Raw genomic sequence first — 10000 nt, 5'->3', positions numbered from 1 at the left:
GCGGGGTTTCGAAGGCGTGGTGGTGTGGCGTGGAGGGAGCGGGGTTTCTCGAGGTGGGGTGCGGGGGGGCCGTCGTGGGGGGTGCGGTGGGGTGGGGGGGTGCGCCGTGTCGTGGGGGGGTGACGCGGGGTGGGGTGGGTCGAGCGGGGTTTTTGGAGGAGAGGTGGGGTGCTGTGGATGGAGCGCGGTTTTTCGAGGTGGGGTGGGGGGGGGCGTCGTGGGGGGGTGCGCCGTGACGCGGGGTGGGGTGGGTCGAGCGCGGTTTTTGGAGGCGTGGCGGGGTGGTGTGGAGGGAGCGGGGTTTTTCGAGGTGGGGTGCGGGGGGGGCGTCGTGGGGGGGTGCGCCGTGTCATGGGGGAGTGACGCGGGGTTGGGGTGGTCAAGCGGGGTTTTTGGAGGAGAGGTGGGGTGCTGTGGAGGGAGCGGGGTTTTTCGAGGTGGGGTGCAGGGGGGCGTCGTGGGGAGTGACGCGGGGTGGGGGTGGTCGAGCGGGGTTTTCGGAGGAGAGGTGGGGTGCTGTGGAGGGAGCGCGGTTTTTCGAGGTGGGGTGCGGGGGGGCGGGCGTCGTGGGGGGGTGCGGTGGGGTGGGGGGGTGCGCCGTGACGCGGGGTGGGGTGGGTCGAGCGCGGTTTTTGGAGGCGTGGCGGGGTGGTGTGGAGGGAGCGGGGTTTTTCGAGGTGGGGTGCGGGGGGGGCGTCGTGGGGGGTGCGCCGTGTCATGGGGGAGTGACGCGGGGTTGGGGTGGTCGAGCGGGGTTTTTGGAGGAGAGGTGGGGTGCTGTGGAGGGAGCGGGGTTTTTCGAGGTGGGGTGCGGGGGGGCGTCGTGGGGGGTGACGCGGGGTGGGGGTGGTCGAGCGGGGTTTTCGGAGGAGAGGTGGGGTGCTGTGGAGGGAGCGCGGTTTTTCGAGGTGGGGTGCGGGGGGGCGTCGTGGGGGGGTGCGGTGGGGTGGGGGGGTGCGCCGTGTCATGGGGGAGTGACGCGGGGTTGGGGTGGTCGAGCGGGGTTTTTGGAGGAGAGGTGGGGTGCTGTGGAGGGAGCGGGGTTTTTCGAGGTGGGGTGCGGTGGGGCGTCGTGGGGGGTGACGCGGGGTGAGGGTGGTCGAGCGGGGTTTTTGGAGGAGAGGTGGGGTGCTGTGGAGGGAGCGCGATTTTTCGAGGTGGGGTGCGCGGGGGCGTCGTGGGGGGGTGCGGTGGGGTGGGGGGGTGCGCCGTGTCGTGGGGGGGAGACGCGAGGTTGGGGTGGTCAAGCGGGGTTTTTGGAGGAGAGGTGGGGTGCTGTGGAGGGAGCGGGGTTTTTCGAGGTGGGGTGCGGGGGGGCGTCGTGGGGGGTGACGCGGGGTGGGGGTGGTCGAGCGGGGTTTTTGGAGGAGAGGTGGGGTGCTGTGGAGGGAGCGGGGTTTTTCGAGGTGGGGTGCGGGGGGGCGTCGTGGGGGGTGACGCGGGGTGGGGGTGGTCGAGCGGGGTTTTCGGAGGCGTGGTGGTGTGGCGTGGAGGGAGCGGGGTTTTTCGGGGTGGGGTGGGGGGGCGTCGTGGGGGGGTGCGGTGGGGTGGGGGGGTGCGCCGTGTCGTGGGGGGGAGACGCGGGGTGGGGTGGGTCGAGCGGGGTTTTCGGAGGCGTGGTGGTGTGGCGTGGAGGGAGCGGGGTTTTTCGGGTCGGGGTGGGGGTGGGGGGGCGTCGTGGGGGGGTGCGGTGGGGTGGGGGGGTGCGCCGTGTCGTGGGGGGGTGACGCGGGGTGGGGTGGGTCGAGCGGGGTTTTTCGAGGTGGGGTGCGGGGGGGGGGGATATGCGCCGCGTCGTGGGGGGGTGCGGTGGGGTGGGGGGGTGCGCCGTGTCCTGGGGGAGTGACGCGGGGTTGGGTGGGTCGAGCAGGGTTTTTCGAGGTGGGGTGCGGGGGGGGGGGGGATATGCGCCGCGTCGTGGGGGGGTACGGTGGGGTGTGGGGGGTGTGCCGTGTCGTGGGGGGCTGACGCGAGGTGGGGTGGGTTGAGCGGGGTTTTCGGAGGCGTGGCGGGTTGGTATGGAGGGAGCGGGGTTTTTCGAGGTGGGGTGCGGGGCGGCGTCGTTGGGGGGTGCGGTGGGGTGGGGGGCGCGCCATGTCGTGGGGGGGTGACGCGGGGTGGGGTGGGTCGAGCGGGGTTTTCGGAGGCATTTCTGGTGTGGCGTGGAGGGAGCGGGGTTTTTCGAGGTGGGGTGCGGGGGGGGCGTCGTGGGGGGGTGCGGTGGGGTGGGGGGGTGTGCCGTGTCATGGGGGAGTGACGCGGGGTTGGGTGGGTCGAGCGGGGTTTTTCGACGTGGGGTGAGGGGGGGTGGGGGGGTGCGCCGTGTTGTGGGGGGGTGCGGTGGGGTGTGGGGGGTGTGCCGTGTCGTGGGGGGGCTCACGCGAGGTGGGGTGGGTCGAGCGGGGTTTTCGGAGGCGTGGTGGGGTTGTGTGGAGGGAGCGGGGTTTCTCGAGGTGGGGTGCGGGGGGCATCGTCGGGGGGTGCGGTGGGGTGGAGGGTGCGCCGTGTCGTGGGGGAGTGAGGCGGGGCACGGTGGGTCGAGCCTGGTTTTTGGAGGAGTGGTGGGGTGCTGTGGATGGAGCGGGGTTTTTCGAGGTGGGGTGGGGGGGGGAGGCGCCACGTCGTAGGGGGCTGCGGTGGGGTGGGGTGGGGGGGTGTGCCGTGTCGTGGGGGGTGACGCGGGGTGTCGCGATGCCCCCTCCCCCCCACCATGCCCCGACATGACGCGACGCGCCCCCTCCCCAACATAACATGACAACCCCCCTTACCCCCCCCCATGACATCCCCCCATCCCCCATGACACGACACGACGCGATGCGCCCCCCCAATGACGTCCCCCCCTCAAAAATTCGCCTCCCCCCTCAACACACACCACCCCCCCCTCCCCCCCTCAAAAATTCGGCCCCCCCATGACATCCCCCCCCACCCCCCATGACACGACGAGACGCGACGCGCCCCGCCATGACACGACACGACGCGACGCGCCCCCCCCCCTTCCCCCCTCAACACACACCACACCATGTCGCGACGTGCCGCGCCCCCCCCACCCATGACACGACATGATGCGACGCGCCCCCCCCCCCCCCCTCCATGACATCCCCACCCCACCCCCCCCCCCCATGACACGACACGATGCGACGTGCCACCCTCCCCTTAACACACACACCCACCCAACGCAATGCCCTCCCCCCCGCCCCCAACACACACCACACCATGTCGCGACGCACCCCTGCCCACCCCCCCCGCGCCCCATGGCTTGACACGACGCGACGTGCTCCCCTCCCCTTAACACACCCACCCACCCTCCATGACGCCCCCTCAAAAACACCCTTGGAGGGGTGGTGTGGTGTGGTGTGTGTTGAGGGGGGGGGGATTTTTGAGGGGGGGGGGGGTGGGGTGGTGCCTGTTGAGGGGGGGGGGGGGAAGGGTGGGGAGTTGTGTATTGACGGGGGGGGCGCGAATTTTTGGGGGGGGGGGGGGGGGGAAGGGGTGGTGTGGTGTGGTGTGGTGTGTGTTGAGGGGGGTGGCCGAATTTTTGGGGGGGGGGTGGGGTGGGGTGTTGAGGGGGGCGGGGGGGGGGGTGGGGTGGTGTGTGTTGAGGGGGGAGGGGGGGATTTTTGGGGGGGGAGGGGTGGTGTGGGGTGGTGTGTGTTGGGGGAGGGGGGGGGGGGCAAATTTTGGAGGGGGGGGGAGGGGTGGTGTGGTGTGGTGTGTGTTGAGGGGGGAGGGGGCATTTTTTGGGGGGGGAGGGAGGGGTGGTGTGGTGTGGTGTGTGTTGAGGGGGGGGGGGGAGGATTTTTGAGGGGGAGGGGAGGCGTGGTGTTTTGTGTGTTGAGGGGGGGGGGGGATTTTTGAGGGGGGAGGGAGGGGTGGTGTGGTGTGTGTTTAGGGGGGGGGATGGGGTGGTGTTTGTTGAGGGGGGGGGGGGAATTTTTGGGGGGGGGGGTGGTGTGGGGTGGTGTGTGTTGAGGGGGGGGGGGCGAATTTTGGAGGGGGGGGAGGGGTGGTGTGGTGTTGTGTGTGTTGAGGGGGGGGGCCAATTTTTGGGGGTGGGGGGGGGGGGAGGGGTGGTGTGGTGTGGTGTGGTGTGTGTTGAGGGGGGGGGAGGGGTGGTGTTTTGTGTGTTGAGGGGGGGGGGGAATTTTTGACGGGGCGGGGAGGGGTGGTGTGGTGTGGTGTGTGTTGAGGGGGGGGGTGGGGTGGTGTGTGTTGAGGGGGGGGGGGGGGAGGGGAAGGGTGGGGAGGTGTGTATTGAGGGGGGGGGTGGGGGGGGAATTTTTGGGGGGGGGGAGGGATGGTGTGTGTTGGGGGCGGGGGGGGGGGGGGGGGGGCAAATTTTGGAGGGGGGAGGGAGGGGTGGTGTGGTGTGGTGTGGTGTGTGTTGAGGGGCGTGGCCGAATTTTTTTGGGGGGGGGGGGTGGTGGGGTGGTGTGTGTTGGGGGGGGGGGGCGAATTTTCTGGGGGCAGGGGGGGGGGGGGGGGGGAGGGGTGGGGTGGTGTGTGTTGAGGGGGGGGGGGGCGAAATTTGGTGGGGGGGAAGGGGAGGGGTGGTGTGGTGTGTGTTGAGGGGGGGGGGGAGGGGTGGTGTGGTGTGTGTTGGGGGGGGGGGGGGGGGCGCGAATTTTGGAGGGGGGGGGGGAGGGGTGGTGTGGTGTGGTGTGTGTTGAGGGGGGGGGGGCGAATTTTTGGGGGGGGAAGGGGCGAAATTTGGAGGGGGGGGGGAATTTTTGGGGCGGGGGGGGAGCGGTGGGGTGGTGTGTGTTGAGGGGGGGGCGAAATTTCGAGGGGGGGAAGGGGAGGGGTGGTGTGGTGTGGTGTGGTGTGGTGTGGTGTGTGTTGAGGGGGGGGGGAGGGGTGGTGTGGTGTGGTGTGTGTTGAGGGGGGGGGTGGGGTGGTGTGTGTTGAGGGCAGGGGGGGGGGGATTTTCTGGGGGGGGGGGGGGGAGGGGTGGTGTGTGTTGAGGAAAGGGGTGCGAATTTTTGGGGGGGGGGGGGGGAGGGGTGGGGTGGTGTGTATTGAGGGGTGGGCGAAATTTGGAGGGGGGGAAGGGGAGGGGTGGTGTGGTGTGTGTTGAGGGGGGGGTGGGGGGGGGGGATTTTTGAGGGGGGGGGGAGGGGTGGTGTGGTGTGTGTTGAGGGGGGGGGTGGGGTGGTGTGTGTTGAGGGGGCGGGGGGGGGGGAAGGGTGGGGAGGTGTGTATTGAGGGGGGGGGGGGCGCGAATTTTTGGGGGGGGGGGGAGGGGTGGTGTGTGTTGAGGGGGGGGGTGGGGGGGGGATTTTTGAGGGGGGGGGGAGGGGTGGTGTGGTGTGTGTTGAGGGGGGGGGTGGGGTGGTGTGTGTTGAGGGGGCGGGGGGGGGGGGGAAGGGTGGGGAGGTGTGTATTGAGGGGGGGGGGGGGCGGGGCGCGAATTTTTGGGGGGGGGGGAGGGGTGGTGTGTGTTGGGGGTGGGGGGGGGGGGGGGCAAATTTTTTAGGGGGGGGGAGGGGTGGTGTGGTGTGGTGTGTGTTGAGGGGGGTGGCCGAATTTTTGGGGGGGGGGGGGGGTGGTGTGGTGTGTGTTGGGGGGGGCAAATTTTTTGGGGGCGGGGGGGGGGGGGGAGGGGTGGGGTGGTGTGTGTTGAGGGGGGGGCGAAATTTGGAGGGGGGGAAGGGGAGGGGTGGTGTGGTGTGTGTTGAGGGGGGGGGGGGGATTTTTGAGGGGGGGGAGGGGTGGTGTGGTGTGTGTTGAGGGGTGGGGGGGGAGGGGTGGTGTGGGGTGGTGTGTGTTGAGGGGGGGGGTGGGGAGGGGTGGTGTGGCGTGGTGTGTGTTGGGGGGGGGGGGCGAATTTTTGGGGGGGGAAGGGGCGAAATTTGCACGGGGGGGCGAATTTTTGGGAGGGGGGGGAGGGGTGGGGTGGTGTGTGTTGAGGGGAAGGCGAAATTTGGAGGGGGGGAAGGGGAGGGGTGGTGTGGTGTGGTGTGGTGTGTGTTGAGGGGGGGAGGGAAGGCGAATTTTGAAGGGGGGGGGGGGGAGGGCTAGTGTGGTGTGGTGTGTGTTGGGGGGGGGGCCAATTTTTTGGGGGGGGGGGGGGGGGGCAAAATTTGGAGGGGGGGGGGAGGGGTGGTGTGGTGTGGTGTGTGTTGGGGGGGGGGGGGGATTTTTGAGGGGGGGGGGGGGGGTGGTGTTTTGTGTGTTGAGGGGGGGGGGATTTTTGAGGGGGGGGGAGGGGTGGTGTGGTGTGTGTTGAGGGGAAGGGATGGGGTGGTGTGTGTTGAGGGGGGGGGAAATTTTTGGGGGGGGGTGAGGGGAGGTGTGGGGTGGTGTGTGTTGAGGGGGGTGGGGGGCGAATTTTGGAGGGGGGGGAGGGGTGGTGTGGTGTGGTGTGTGTTGGGGGGGGGGGAGGGGTGGTGTTTTGTGTGTTGGGGGGGGGGATTTTTGAGAGGGGGGGGAGGGGTGGTGTGGTGTGTGTTGGTGGGGGGGCTGGGGTGGTGTGTGTTGGGGGGGGGGAGGGGTGGTGTGGGGTGGTGTGTGTTGAGGGGGGGGGTGGAGGGGGGGGTGGGGTGGTGTGTGTTGAGGGGGGGGGGGAGGGTGGGGAGGTGTGTATTGAGGGGGGGGGGGCGAATTTTTGGGGGGGGGGGAGGGGTGGTGTGTGTTGGGGGCGGGGGGGGAGGGGGAGGGGTGGTGTGGTGTGGTGTGGTGTGTGTTGAGGGGGGTGGCCGAATTTTTTGGGGGGGGGGGTGGGGTGGTGTGTGTTGGGGGGGGGGGCGAATTTTTTGGGGGCGGGGGGGGGGGGGGAGGGGTGGGGTGGTGTGTGTTGAGGGGGGGGCGAAATTTGGAGGGGGGGAAGGGGAGGGGTGGTGTGGTGTGTGTTGAGGGGGGGGGGGATTTTTGAGGGGGGGGGGAGGGGTGGTGTGGTGTGTGTTGGGGGGGGGGGATTTTTGAGGGGGGGGGAGGCGTGGTGTGGGGTGGTGTGGTGTGGTGTGTGTTGAGGGGGGGGGCGAATTTTTGGGGGGGGAAGGGGCGAAATTTGGACGGGGGGGCGAATTTTTGGGGGGGGGGGAGGGGTGGGGTGGTGTGTGTTGAGGGGAAGGCGAAATTTGGAGGGGGCAAGGGGAGGGTTGGTGTGGTGTGGTGTGGTGTGTGTTGAGGGGGGGGGGGAGGGGTGGGGTGGTGTGTGTTGAGGGGGGGGTGGGGTGGTGTGTGTTGAGGGGGGGAGGGGGGAATTTTAGGGGGGGGGGGGAGGGGTGGTGTGTGTTGAGGGGGGGAGGGGGGGCGAATATTGAAGGGGGGGGAGGGGTGGTGTGGTGTGGTGTGTGTTGGGGGGGGGGGGCAATTTTTTGGGGGGGGGAGATTTTTGAGGGGGGGGGGAGGGGTGGTGTTTTGTGTGTTGGGGGGGGGGGGGATTTTTGAGGGGGGGGAGGGGTGGTGTGGTGTGTGTTGAGGGGGGGGGATGGGGTGGTGTGTGTTGAGGGGGGGGGGAAATTTTTGGGGGGGGGGGGAGGGGAGGTGTGGGGTGGTGTGTGTTGAGGGGGGTGGGGGGCGAATTTTGGAGGGGGGGGGGAGGGGTGGTGTGGTGTGGTGTGTGTTGAGGGGGGGGGGAATTTTGGGGGGGGGGGGTGGGGTGGTGTGTGTTGAGGGGGGGGGGGAAGGGTTGGGAGGTGTGTATTGAGGGGGGGGGCCGAATTTTTTGGGGGGGGGGGAGGGGTGGTGTGTGTTGGGGGTGGGGGGGGGGGGGGGAGGGGTGGTGTGGTGTGGTGTGGTGTGTGTTGAGGGGGGTGGCCGAATTTTTTGGGGGGGGGGGGTGGGGTGGTGTGTGTTCGGGGGGGGGGGGCGAATTTTTTGGGGGCGGGGGGGGGGGAGGGGTGGGGTGGTGTGTGTTGAGGGGGGGGCGAAATTTGGAGGGGGGGAAGGGGAGGGGTGGTGTGGTGTGTGTTGAGGGGGGGGGGGATTTTTGAGGGGGGGGGAGGGGTGGTGTGGTGTGTGTTGGGGGGGGCGGGATTTTTGAGGGGGGGGGAGGCGTGGTGTGGGGTGGTGTGGTGTGGTGTGTGTTGAGGGGGGGGGCGAATTTTTGGGGGGGGAAGGGGCGAAATTTGGACGGGGGGGGCGAATTTTTTGGGGGGGTGGGGAGGGGTGGGGTGGTGTGTGTTGAGGGGAAGGCGAAATTTGGAGGGGGCAAGGTGAGGGTTGGTGTGGTGTGGTGTGGTGTGTGTTGAGGGGGGGGGGAGGGGTGGGGTGGTGTGTGTTGAGGGGGGGGGTGGGGTGGTGTGTGTTGAGGGGGGGGGGGAGGGGTGGTGTGTGTTGAGGGGGCGAGGGGGGGCGAATTTTGAAGGGGGGGGGGAGGGGTGGTGTGGTGTGGTGTGTGTTGAGGGGGGGGGCCAATTTTTTTGGGGGGGGGGGGGGGCAAAATTTGGAGGGGGGGGGGGGAGGGGTGGTGTGGTGTGGTGTGTGTTGGGGGGGGGGGGATTTTTGAGGGGGGGGGGGGAGGGGTGGTGTTTTGTGTGTTGAGGGGGGGGGGATTTTTGAGGGGGGGGAGGGGTGGTGTGGTGTGTGTTGAGGGGGGTGGGGGGCGAATTTTGGAGGGGGGGGGGAGGGGTGGTGTGGTGTGGTGTGTGTTGAGGGCGGGGGTGAATTTTGGGGGGGGGGGAGGGGGGGTGGGGTGGTGTGTGTTGAGGGGGGGGGGGAAGGGTTGGGAGGTGTGTATTGAGGGGGGGAGCCCAATTTTTGGGGGGGGGGAGGGGTGGTGTGTGTTGGGGGCGGGGGGGGGGGGGGGGGAAGGGGTGGTGTGGTGTGGTGTGGTGTGTGTTGAGGGGGGTGGCCGAATTTTTTGGGGGGGGGGGGATGGGGTGGTGTGTGTTGGGGGGGGGGCGAATTTTTTGGGGGCGGGGGGGGGGAGGGGTGGGGTGGTGTGTGTTGAGGGGGGGGCGAAATTTGGAGGGCGGGAAGGGGAGGGGTGGTGTGGTGTGTGTTGAGGGGGGGGGCATTTTTGAGGGGGGGGGAGGGGTGGTGTGGTGTGTGTTGGGGGGGGGATTTTTGAGGGGGGGGGAGGCGTGGTGTGGGGTGGTGTGGTGTGGTGTGTGTTGAGGGGGGGGCGAATTTTTGGGGAGGGAAGGGGCGAAATTTGGACGGGGGGGGCGAATTTTTGGGGGGGGGGGGGGGGACGGGTGGGGTGGTGTGTGTTGAGGGGAAGGCGAAATTTGGAGGGGGCAAGGGGAGGGTTGGTGTGGTGTGGTGTGGTGTGTGTTGAGGGGGGGGGAGGGGTGGGGTGGTGTGTGTTGAGGGGGGGGGTGGGGTGGTGTGTGTTGAGGGGGGGGGGGGGGAATTTTTGGGGGGGGGGGAGGGGTGGTGTGTGTTGAGGGGGGGCGAATTTTGAAGGGGGGGGGGAGGGGTGGTGTGGTGTGGTGTGTGTTGAGGGGGGGGGCCAATTTTTTGGGGGGGGGGGGGATTTTTGAGGGGGGGGAGGGGTGGTGTGGTGTGTGTTGAGGGGGGGGGATGGGGTGGTGTGTGTTGAGGGGGGGGGGAAATTTTTGGGGGGGGGGGGAGGGGAGGTGTGGGGTGGTGTGTGTTGAGGGGGGTGGGGGGCGAATTTTGGAGGGGGAGGGAGGGGTGGTGTGGTGTGGTGTGTGTTGAGGGGGGGGGGGGGTGGGGTGGTGTGTGTTGAGGGGGCGGGGGAAGGGTTGGGAGGTGTGTATTGAGGGGGGGGCCGAATTTTTTGGGGGGGGGGAGGGGTGGTGTGTGTTGGGGGCGGGGGGGGGGGGAGGGGTGGTGTGGTGTGGTGTGGTGTGTGTTGAGGGGGGTGGCCGAATTTTTTGGGGGGGGGGGGGTGGGGTGGTGTGTGTTGGGGGGGGGGGCGAATTTTTTGAGGGGGGGGGGAGGGGTGGTGTGGTGTGTGTTGGGTGGTGTGGTGGTGTGGTGTGTGTTGAGGCGAATTTTTTGGGGGATTTTTGAGGGGGGGGGAGGGGTGGTGTGGTGTGTGTTGGGGGGGGGGGATTTTTGAGGGGGGGGGAGGCGTGGTGTGGGGTGG

This window comes from Lygodium microphyllum, unplaced genomic scaffold (assembly GCF_053477565.2).
Source record: "Lygodium microphyllum isolate KBCC unplaced genomic scaffold, Lygodium_microphyllum_v1.1.10 scaffold_68, whole genome shotgun sequence".
Classification (NCBI taxonomy): domain Eukaryota; kingdom Viridiplantae; phylum Streptophyta; class Polypodiopsida; order Schizaeales; family Lygodiaceae; genus Lygodium; species Lygodium microphyllum.
This window is presented reverse-complemented; position numbering follows the sequence as displayed.